Source organism: Lethenteron reissneri, chromosome 69 (genome assembly GCF_015708825.2).
Source record: "Lethenteron reissneri isolate LAM-NWPU_2019-01 chromosome 69, ASM1570882v1, whole genome shotgun sequence".
In the NCBI taxonomy this organism is placed as follows: Eukaryota; Metazoa; Chordata; class Hyperoartia; order Petromyzontiformes; family Petromyzontidae; genus Lethenteron; species Lethenteron reissneri.
This window is the reverse complement of record NC_083847.1, coordinates 9,691,607-9,703,086: the sequence shown is the minus strand read 5'-3', so window position 1 is coordinate 9,703,086 and position 11,480 is coordinate 9,691,607. Positions and strand designations below refer to the sequence as shown.

Below are 11,480 nucleotides of genomic sequence, written 5' to 3'. Positions count from 1 at the left end.
CCGGATGAAGAGGTGCCGGGGCGCAACTATGGTGGGTGTGGCAGGTACGTGTGGCAGCATTATGCGACGTACAGGGGCCCAGTCAGCCACAAGGGGGGACCCGAATGAAAAAGTAAACAAGTTTAACACGTAGGCTTTCGCAACCAATATCACCCTTAAAACAGGAGAGCTTCACCATTCTTGCCCGATGAAGCTGATTGTAATTATCAGCGAAACGTCGTACTCAAATTAAAAAATGCTGTTGATTTTCTCTTCAACACACCGGTGGGCAAAAAAAGTGAATTATTTTGTCCTTTGAAAAACGTGACACATTTTTTACTGTTTGGCCGTGTCGGGTGGTGGAGGGTTACGACACATAACGCGATCTGACTCAAATACCTTAAAGACACCCAACAACATGACTATGCCGAGGGGCAACTTAAGCTAGCACCTGCATGTGACATGAGGTCACAAAAGGCATCTGACTACACATACATACACACCTTGACACACAAACTCACATTTGGGTGGGGATTGTCGTTGGCTCCTCTATAAAACGGGTATCGCTCTCTAGTCTAGAACCATCAGGGAAGCTCCACACCACCTCCTCGTCCTCGACACCTTGAGCCAGAGAAGTTCCACGCAGTCCACCTCCTCCTCAAAGCAGCATCAATGTCTGTGCGCATGTTCGAGGGCACTGAACATGCCTGCCTGTACAACGCTACCGGCCCACCCTGTCGGCAGATGTCTTGAAAACTTTGACGGACTACGTGTGGGAAAAGGTGCGTGAATATTATGTGTGTGTGCTGCAGGCTGCGTGTGCGAGTGGCTTTATTGTCAGATGGTGTATGTGTGCGTGGTTCAGGCTATGTGTGTGTGCGTGGTTCAGGCTATGTGTGTGTGTGTGTGGTGCAGGCTGTGTGTGTGCAGTGCAGGCTGTGTGTGTGTGGTGCATAAATTATATTATTGCGTATGGCAGCAATCAGTTCATGAGCTGAATGCCAATTTCGAGATATGCTGGTCAACCACGTGATTTTGCTTTTCCTCCTTCGTTAAAGAAGTGCAGACCTCAGTGGCTAGGAGATGTTAACTACCTCACCTGGAAAACACAAGGTCGTCTGTTCGATCCCGACTGACGCTTGCTGTATATTTGGAGTTTGCATGTCTGTCTCCTTGAGGTCGCGTGTATTTTTCTCCAGGTTCTCTTTTTTCCCTCCACATTTAGAAACATGCATTTAGAGTATGTGGCTGCTTTAAATTTCCACATGGTAAGCCACTTCTTTGGGCTATCATTTGTGATGACCAGGTCTGGTCTGAAAAAGAACCACATCACTCAGTGGTGGGGCATTAGCTGCCAAAATAAAAATTGAACATTTTCAATCCATATGGTAATCTAGAACGATATAAAAAAAACATTTCTAAACTCATTGATCGTAAACAATGTGGTTTCCAAGCGTAACCAGCAAGCGCGAACAAATTATGTCATGCATGCAGAGCGTCCCTTGATTTATTTTATTCGCTTGCAGTTACTAAACGAACACTGGTGGTGAGACAAGGCCATATAGAAGGATGCTTCTGCTGTACGCAAATTCGTTTCGAAGACAATGCACATATATAATCAGAGCATGTTTGTTTGCATGTTTTGTCACAAGTACTGTGTGGTTAATGCAGACTTGATGCCTTTGCATTACTGGGTTTTTATTTGGTGTTTGAACATCTTAACACAACTCCTGTTTCATTTCCAGAAAGGGAAGAACCTATTCCCATTTTTGTCATCATTACGATACTGCCAAAAAGGTATCCCACGATATAACGAAACAACCCGAGCTTGCCTTGTCAACGGAGTGATAGAGAATATTACGTAAGGCGTCGATCCCTCCTCCCCCGCCTCCCCCTATCGCCTGTAAACGACTGTTTGGGCGTCAAGTGATGTGAGCCGCAAACATCCTGCGCGTTATGCGTTCAGCATCTCCCCGACCCTGACGCACGCTGTATATTTGGTGTCTGCGTGTCTCTCTCTCTGCCCGTGGTCGTGTGATTGTTTCTCCGGGTCCTCCAGTTTTTCCCTCCACATTATAGAAACATGCATTTACAATGGACAAATAATATTGTTTGGGTTATTCAGATTGAGTCACCGTATATAATGTATGCACATCACGCGTGCACATTATGCGTAAGCATTGTGTGCATTCATGTCTACATCCTGCCGTGTTTTAGTATCTCGAATGGTGTGTGCTTTATTTACTTACTTACACCCTCTGGATCGGCATTAAAAGTCTACCGTGGAATTCGGCCGCAACCAAATGATTCTTCCTCACTACGGGCCGCATTTCTCTTCTCTTTTCGAACCCAAGCCGCAAATGGCACCAAATGAGATGACACGGCAAACAAATCAAACGCCAGCACGGTACATCTCAGTCTCGACATCGAGCTACTCCACAGCCCCATTTTGAGGTTGGGTGTATTTCACAAATTCCTGGGCCCAATTTTAGTCGCCAGTCCCATCAACTGGCGATCTTTGCCGAGGGCGACTGGCCCGGCAGACAAAGGTGGCATGTGTGTTATTCAAATAACAACGATTTCAGGGGCACTCATGTGACAGGATATTTTCATGTGGCGGTTTAGTCCCGAACGCCATATATATATCATAGTCGTCTTAGGTTACATTGTGGAAACAATGGGGCCCAGGTTATAACTAGGTCGACTCAACATTAAATAACAACCCTGGGTGTGCAAACATGAGCGCTGAGGATACAAAGGCGGCCTTGGTGTTGGTCACCCATCCCTTTGTATGCCACAGTGCCGGCCTTTGTGCGTACTACTCGCTACTAACAACACTTGCCCCTACAGCCTGTTCCAGGCTATACAGGGGATCTTTGTCTTTCTTGGGGATGAGCGGTGGTGCAGCGGTTAGCGTTACGCTGCGCTACAATGCAGCGGTCAAGACCCAAGTTCGATTCCCAGCTCACGGCAACCAACACCAGTGGTAGCGATTATCCGAACCGGTCTTGAGCCTCTCCCCTTAGGTCGACTCAACCTTAAATTAGTTACCTGGTGCGGGTGTGTAAGCGTATCAACTGGGAGAGACAAAGGTGGCCGGTCGTAGTGCTGGCTCAACCCACCTAGATATAACCATACAAATTTTTTTATTTCACCAGGTAAGACACACTGAGCTATGTGACTTTTTTTCAGAAGCGACTTGACCACAAATTATAGCTCAACGAAGCGGGCCCATCATCATGTGGACATTTATAGCAGCAGCCAAATAACTCTGAACGCGTGATGTTCATTCTAAATGTGGATGTGTAAACCAAAGGACACGGAAAGAAATCCGCACGACCATCGAGAGAGAGACGCAAATTCCAAATACACAGTAGTCGTTGTGGTCGGAATAGAACCAAAGACCTCCTGCATATCAGGCAAAGTAGTTAAAATCTCAGAGAGAGAGAGACACACAAACTCCAAATATACAGGGTGCTTCAAAAATGTTTAACACTTCTGAGAATTTGCAACAATACCGCAATAAATGTGATTCCGGGCTTTGGGGACAACCCAAGGAAGATTCCAGGAATGTGTGGACAATGATGGCAGACAAGTCGAGAATCTTTGAATTTTTGAAGCTATTAACATACATTTGTTATCATGTTATAGTGTATAATCCGTGATTGTTCCATCAAAAACGGTAGTCCCATATAAGTGTCAGTATTTTGTTGAAGCACCCCCCTGTATATAGCAGGCGTCAGGGTAGGGATCGAACCCACGACCTCTGCATACCAAACGAGGTAGCTAACATCCCCTAGCCTCTGCGTTGCCCTGTTTATCATCTGGCTGTGAAGCTCAAACCTCATTCTCATGAAGAGTGAGGTTAACCGGTTTGAAGGGTAGACGATAGATTATTATTATTATTTTTAATCAAAATATATATTTTGCCTGATAATAATGACCTTCAGGTTCATTGATGTTCATGAAAGTTACATTAATCTGGCACATGGGGGGGGGGGGGCGATAACAGCGACATATACCAATCACTGCTATTTGAATATATGATGATGTAGTCGTTTTTGCTTGAGTAATAGATAATGCAGAAGGACGATATAACTGCCATTCAGCATACATTACTTGTTGCTGTGCATTCTATATGTAGTATATTGTAACAGCTCCGATAATGTTATCGAGTCCAGCATGACAGATTCATGAGCACATCTTCCAGTTGTGGCTGTGACATCCGGCAAATGGAATTTTTTTTCGCATCGCCCTGTGGCTCTGTTGTTCACGTGCACCAAACCAGATTGCGTTTTTTATGTTAACTAAACTAAAAACTATGACATTTTTCCAGGAAAGGTCCACGGAGTTATTAGCTTGTTTTTCAGAAGAGACATTGCCAGCACAAATTATAGCTCAACGAAGTGGCTTATCACGTGGAAACGTATAGCAGTAGCTAAATACTCTACGTACATGTTTCTAAATGTGGAGGGGAAAAACCAGAGGACCCGGAGTAACAATCCACGCAAGCACAGGGCGAGAGGCAATGTTGTATATTTGCCAAACATTAATATTAATTGTGACATTGTCTATTTTTATTATCATAGCTACTTGCAGACAAATATGTGCATTCAGTGCATCCTGAGCATAAAAAAACCATAAGAGCGAGGACCAATTGGCATGAGAGCCAGGAGTGACCCAGGGGTATTTCTGAGAGATAAATTTACGGACGTTGTAATGGCATCAGTGTCTCCAAATAACTGAGCAGAACAGTATGCGAAAGGGACGATCTGTGATAAAACACCATAAACTCACTGACCAACCGAGGACAAATACAGGGCAAAAAGACAAGAATGTCCCTTGCCATTTAAACGACTGTTTAAATTCACGAAGCCTGGTATCTGGAAAGTTGAAATGTTCAAATTGACCACCACCTACATATGAATAATCTTAAAGATCGTGGTCCTACATGATAATATCATAATAGGATGCATTATTACATGACAATACAGCAGAGTCAGGAGGGTTTTAAAATGACTAATTTGCATGTGTTTATTAATGATCACCGTTATAACATACGGTTTGAGTTAAGCATGTGAAACTTGATAATAATGTAATTATGGAAGATCTTTTGAAGTAATGAACCTAAGGATCACTCAGGATAATAACATGTGTTTATATATATTCTAATTGTCAATTCTGCACAACAAAAAATTATATGTATTCAAGGTGTATAGCCAAAGCCACGCCCGAAAGCATTTGTCTTCCCAGTGGGTTAATCCGGACAAGTTCAGACAACCGCCACCGTGTTGATTGTGAGTGGGACTCGGCAAAAAAGGCTCAATAAAAGGGACACGCCGATAGACGAACACCCAGAGGGAGGAATGCCGTTTCACACTTAAACACATGGCTACAGAAAGATAAAGTAGCTCTGTATTTACACAAGTCTTGGAATGACCTCCGGAGGAAGGGAGTATGTTTTGATTTATTACATCAGGTGCCAGGATATCTGTGAGCCAGAACTAAAAGTGACCTGAGGCTGACTCGATGGATGCTTGAGGGGCGTGAAAGTGGGAGGAGCTTTAGGCTTTGATGTGCCTTTGGAAATGTAATTAAATAAGCTAGAAATTTTGAAAAGCAGTACAGGGACTACTCTACTTACAAACAAGTTAGGTTACAGTGGTCTGTTTGTAAGTAGATTTGTTCATAAGTCCAACTGAGCAGGCCCCTCCCCCCACCGAGTGCTTTTTGGACACTTAATCTGACCCTCGGCACTCTTGGCACCCACAACAACGCAACAAAATAGAGGTAATTAAAAGGGGCGTACGGTATTCGTGATTGACCTCTTGACTTTCTACTCCAACACTAGTTTTGCAATGGAGGTGCGGCACACGGTAGCGGTAAAATTGTTACTTTGCTTGTTAAACCCAGGAATGCCTCGCTGAGTCTTGAATGTTCCTATCCAGAAGGGTTCTGCAAAGTTACCAGCGTAAGTATTGCGATGATGCTGCTGCTGTTTGTAAAGGCAGTCTTTGACTTACATAGTTCGTTCCCGAGACCAGTTCGTAAGTCAATAGCTGTCTATAAATCACACTGAGAGGGTACTGATCGCAGTGATATAAAGCTTTGAGGAAGCTACCTCTCCCAGTGTAATTCCTTAGAATGTATTTATGTTTGTCCACTGGTTCCTTGCCTGGCGAGCCAGTGTATAGTTCAGGGGCGCAACAACCTTTTTCTAACACGGGGGTGGGTATGCAAGATACGACTGTGGGCCTCTCTCCTTTCTCCCCACTTACTTTTACTGAAATGGCTACAAATCTTCTTGGTTCTTTCGGTAAAGTCACGTAGAAGGGAAGTAATAAAATAATAAAAATAAAACATAATAAAATAAAATAATTCTCACGACGTTTCGGCTACAACGCAAGCAGCCGTCTTCAGGTGAAGAATGAGACAATGCCAAGCTAGGAGCTTATATATAAGCTGCGTTGGAGGTGGAAGAAAGAGCGCCTTAACAAAAGAATGTGCATATGAAGAGGAATTTAGCATATTCATGGCAAATGCGTAGGAGGTGGGCGGGGGGGTTTCAAAGTCATATTATGCCCATGCATTATGCAGGATCAACAGCACCAGGGGGGGGTGCAGGGATTAGCAGTAACAAAGGAAAGGAATGTTAATGATATGTAGCTGCAGTTACTCAACAACCACGTAGAAAACTAAAGTATAAACTACATAAAAAACTAAAGTATAAATAGCATAGCACCATCAGTATACTTACTATACTCTACACTAAGCTGAGCTACTAACAGCAAGTAATACATTACAATTCTACGTCGTAAAAATTATATAATATGCTTCCATCTAAACTTTATTCTATTGCATCACACGAGCATATACCGTACTATATACTGCCAACATTAAATTATATACTGTATTGCTGTAAACCAACCTATATCTTATACATTTAATATAACACTATGTATTATTCTACCCACCCTAATGTGTGTCGAAATGGTTTATTACGTCCTTCCAATGATTGCTAAGCCAGAATCCATCTTCTCGGTTAAAATTGTCTCTGTGTTTGTATATGTGGATCGCCTCATGAACGAATCTCTCATGATAGCCAGATGGCTTGCAGAGAACCTCTGTCTTGGAGAAGTCAATATCATGTGAGCCCACTGAGTTGTAACAGTGATCTGCCACGGCTGAGGTGTTTGTCCTACCGTGTTCATGAGGCGATCCACATATACAAACACAGAGACAATTTTAACCGAGAAGATGGATTCTGGCTTAGCAATCATTGGAAGGACGTAATAAACCATTTCGACACACATTAGGGTAGGTAGAATAATACATAGTGTTATATTAAATGTATAAGATATAGGTTGGTTTACAGCAATACAGTATATAATTTAATGTTGGCAGTATATAGTACGGTATATGCTCGTGTGATGCAATAGAATAAAGTTTAGATGGAAGCATATTATATAATTTTTACGACGTAGAATTGTAATGTATTACTTGCTGTTAGTAGCTCAGCTTAGTGTAGAGTATAGTAAGTATACTGATGGTGCTATGCTATTTATACTTTAGTTTTTTATGTAGTTTATACTTTAGTTTTCTACGTGGTTGTTGAGTAACTGCAGCTACATATCATTAACATTCCTTTCCTTTGTTACTGCTAATCCCTGCACCCCCCCCTGGTGCTGTTGATCCTGCATAATGCATGGGCATAATATGACTTTGAAACCCCCCCGCCCACCTCCTACGCATTTGCCATGAATATGCTAAATTCCTCTTCATATGCACATTCTTTTGTTAAGGCGCTCTTTCTTCCACCTCCAACGCAGCTTATATATAAGCTCCTAGCTTGGCATTGTCTCATTCTTCACCTGAAGACGGCTGCTTGCGTTGTAGCCGAAACGTCGTGAGAATTATTTTATTTTATTATGTTTTATTTTTATTATTGTATTACTTCCCTTCTACGTGACTTTACCGAAAGAACCAAGAAGATGAATCCCTGCAGTCACGAAAGCTTTAAATCGATGGCTACAAATGTTTTTAATCCATATTCAGTAATACGTAGACGCTAACTACATATGTTTAAACAGTAGTCCGTCGGTTAAGTGATATTGGTTAACGCGTTTTTGTGGCTAACGTTTCTTCTCCCATAGTGACCCCATGGTTTCGCCAGAACTTAAAAAATGTTGACTGATCGGGACGTTTTTATGTTATGCGCACGCAGTGGCGCTAATATCGGCCAATCAGAGCACACATAAGTCTGACTGAGCCAAGCCCTCAGCCAATCAGCGACGCCCATTTATGAGCGGGTTTAGACCTTGGACCGGCTTTGTTTAACATTATTCCTTTTCTGTTTTTGGCAGTAAACGGATTAATTATTTTAATGTATAATTCCTATATTTGATCAAGAGTTATTTCGGTTATCATTCGTTTTCGTGGAACTGATTCAAAACGTTAACGGAGGGACTACTGTGTATTATTGTTCTCATATATATATTTTTAATATAATTTAATCTTTACATTTTTGTACTGGTTTTCATCCGTTGATTCGGGACCCCCTGGGGCCGAATGGGCCCCAATTTGTTGTATAACGCTACCACATACCCCAAGCATTATTGTGCCTCCGGTATAGGTAGTAATACAGAGACGCCTCTACTTGCGAACAAATTAGGTTCCAGAGGTCTTTTCATAAGTCGATTTGTTGTATAATCTCCTGTAGATGTAGATGCCACTGGTTCTTCATTTTCTGCAGATGTGGATGCCACCACTGCCACAAAGGCAACTGGAGAGATAGGTTTGTCCCTATCTCTGAAAGTTCGTAAGTCGAATGTTCGAGAGTATAAGAGTCACTGTCATCATATTTCATACTGCGTCATTCATAACAAATGAATCACACAACACTGTACATTAATTATACCAAGAGGGAAACATTCCTCCTTTATAGCAACTAGCAAGTAAGTTAATAATAAACAGAAAACAGAAAAATAGTGCATCAAAACAAAAGGCAACAAACAACCAAAAAAGTGACCACAATAGAGAATTGAATCAATGAAGTCTTGCAATCCAGACCACAATGCCAACGTCGCACACGCGCCAGGAGACCTTCACGGGAGGGCTGGCTGGCGGCGGTGATCACTCACGAGTGTCCAAAATGTTATGTTCCTAATCTGTCAGCGTATATATTCCAAGATGAATAGGTACTGGGGTGCAATTATGATGGGGGTGTGGTCAGTAAGTATGGCAGCGTCATGCCACAAGGGGTAACCCGAATAAACAAGATAAACAGTTACAGTCCGAAAAAATGTTAAGATATAATTTTTTTATGTATTTGTAAAAAAATTACCTGCGGTCTACCATTAACCAAGCATCTGTGGCTATCATTTCAATAGAGCAGCATAACGTGGCGCGATCCTTCACCCGATGGGACAGGCATGAAAGCAAGACGCATGATAATTTAATCGCGAGTATTGTAACCTTTACATTTTTTTCATGATTACGACCATCTTCCTATAAACCAGTAGTTCTTAACCTTTACCATTGGCTAGAGCAGTGGTTCGTAACCTTTACTGCAGCCTTGTACCCCTTTGGTTCGAAATCGTTATTTTTTATATATACATAGATTTGATCAAACAAAGCAGTTGTACTTACGTGCCAGTGGTTAATTTGTGTTTCGATTATTTAGTTTCTAAATAAATCGGGCATGTCTGGCACCCCCAGGATGGGCCTCTCGCACTTCCAGGTGGTGCGTGCAATGGAAGTTAAGAACCACTACTCTAAACCCAACAGACGGTGCAACAAAAATAATATATATAGTTATAACATAAACATATGATTGTATAGTCTGGTTAAAAACCATCCGTAGCTATTTTAGTAAAAGTGAGCCTGGAGAAAGCAGGGTGACACAGAGTCGGATCTTGCATAGCCCCCCCCCCCCCGCCCCACCTTTAAAATACAGTAGATACCAGTTGCACCCCTGAAAGTGTGTACACATACTCAACCCAGGTGGTACTTATTGTATTGACTCACAGGGGTTTACAAACTGAGTCGACCCCCCCCCCTGCACCACGTGATGATTGAAATGGAATGAAATGACGACTGAAATGGAACGACGTGTGTGGGGTAATAGATTAAAAACACAACAGATTGGTCTCTGGTCCTGGCCGCAAACCAAACCCCTCCAACCGTTCCCTCTTCCCCAGAGCCTTTATTATCTGGCCGGCCTGGGCAATCACACCTGCCTGCCTTTGTTTACATACCTCTTGCCCCACACACTCCCCCTCATCCTCACCCGTTTCCATTACCCGTTTGCCCCACTGTCCTCCCTCCACCACAGACCAGCCGGGAACTTGGTCCAGGGTCAGCAGTGGTTGTGCCCATCCCCCTCCCCACTCTGCTCCCTCGCTCCCTCCCCTCACCTAGTACAAGTCTAAAGAGTCACTAGAGCCTGTGACTGGGACTCCACTACTCTTTGGTTCTTTCGGTAAAGTCACATAGGTATAAAATAAAATAAATTAAATCACGACGTTTCGACTGCAACACAAGCAATCATCAGGTGGGAAAACCACAGCAAGAAAAAAAAACACTTAAGCAAAAAAAATTCTTCCTGTGATTTTCCCACCTGATGATGATTGCTTGTGTTGCAGTCGAAACGTCGTGATTTAATTTATTTTATACCTACGTGACTTTACCGAAAGAACCAAAAAATATGGATCCCTGCCGTCACGAAAATCTATATTGGGACTCCACTATTGGCCTGATAATCGGGTCCCCCCAAACTGATTGACTCTTTGGTTGGCTGAGCCTCCCCTGGTGGCTTTGCCGATCAACGCTGGGTAACTGTTTTGGATCACCGCCTGTGTGCGCAATTGTAGCCTCACCTACACGCTGGTGATGTTTCCTGCTGGCTAAACCAGCTTGGCCATTCAACGGTTCAGCCCCTGATCTGCTGGAGTCGGTCTGCTGGAGCTTGTTTGTTGCAGCATACCTACCAGATCGGTCTGCTGACCCAGCCCACTACTATTGCCAAGTCGTTACTTGCCTCTGCTCATCCAGGGACTTCACATGGTCGCCATGCAATACTGCTACTCCCTTGCCTCTCTTAGAAGCCTAAAATATAACTCTAATCACTTGGACGCTTACCTTTCCTCAGTTTGTCAACTGCTTGGATTATATTATTACACCGCCGTATTTTTTTTCACCGTGGGTTGGGTCGTGCTCGGTTCATTAACGAGTTAACTGACTCAAATTGTCACACCAACATTACCACTATCCACTCTCATATAAGCATCTCTGCAAGACCGATTGTGCGCACCTTCAGGACCACCACTGCCGGCCATTGCTTACGAAATTCCATATCTTTATCTAGTATCAGCACGAGATTTTTTTTCTGACCTTGCTCGGGTCGTATTGTTAAACATACGTTCTGTAAATAGTAAGGCACTACTCGTAAATAATTTATTTCGTTATTTTATATTTATATAGCGCTTTTATCCAAGGTGCTT

The 11,480-nt window shown here is 42.9% G+C and overlaps 1 pseudogene; it reads left to right on the top strand.

Annotated features, from left to right (window-relative positions):
• Nucleotides 1-495: 495 nt before the first annotated feature.
• LOC133360565 (uncharacterized) overlaps nucleotides 496-11,480 on the top strand; it is a 49,422-nt pseudogene continuing 38,437 nt past the window's right edge.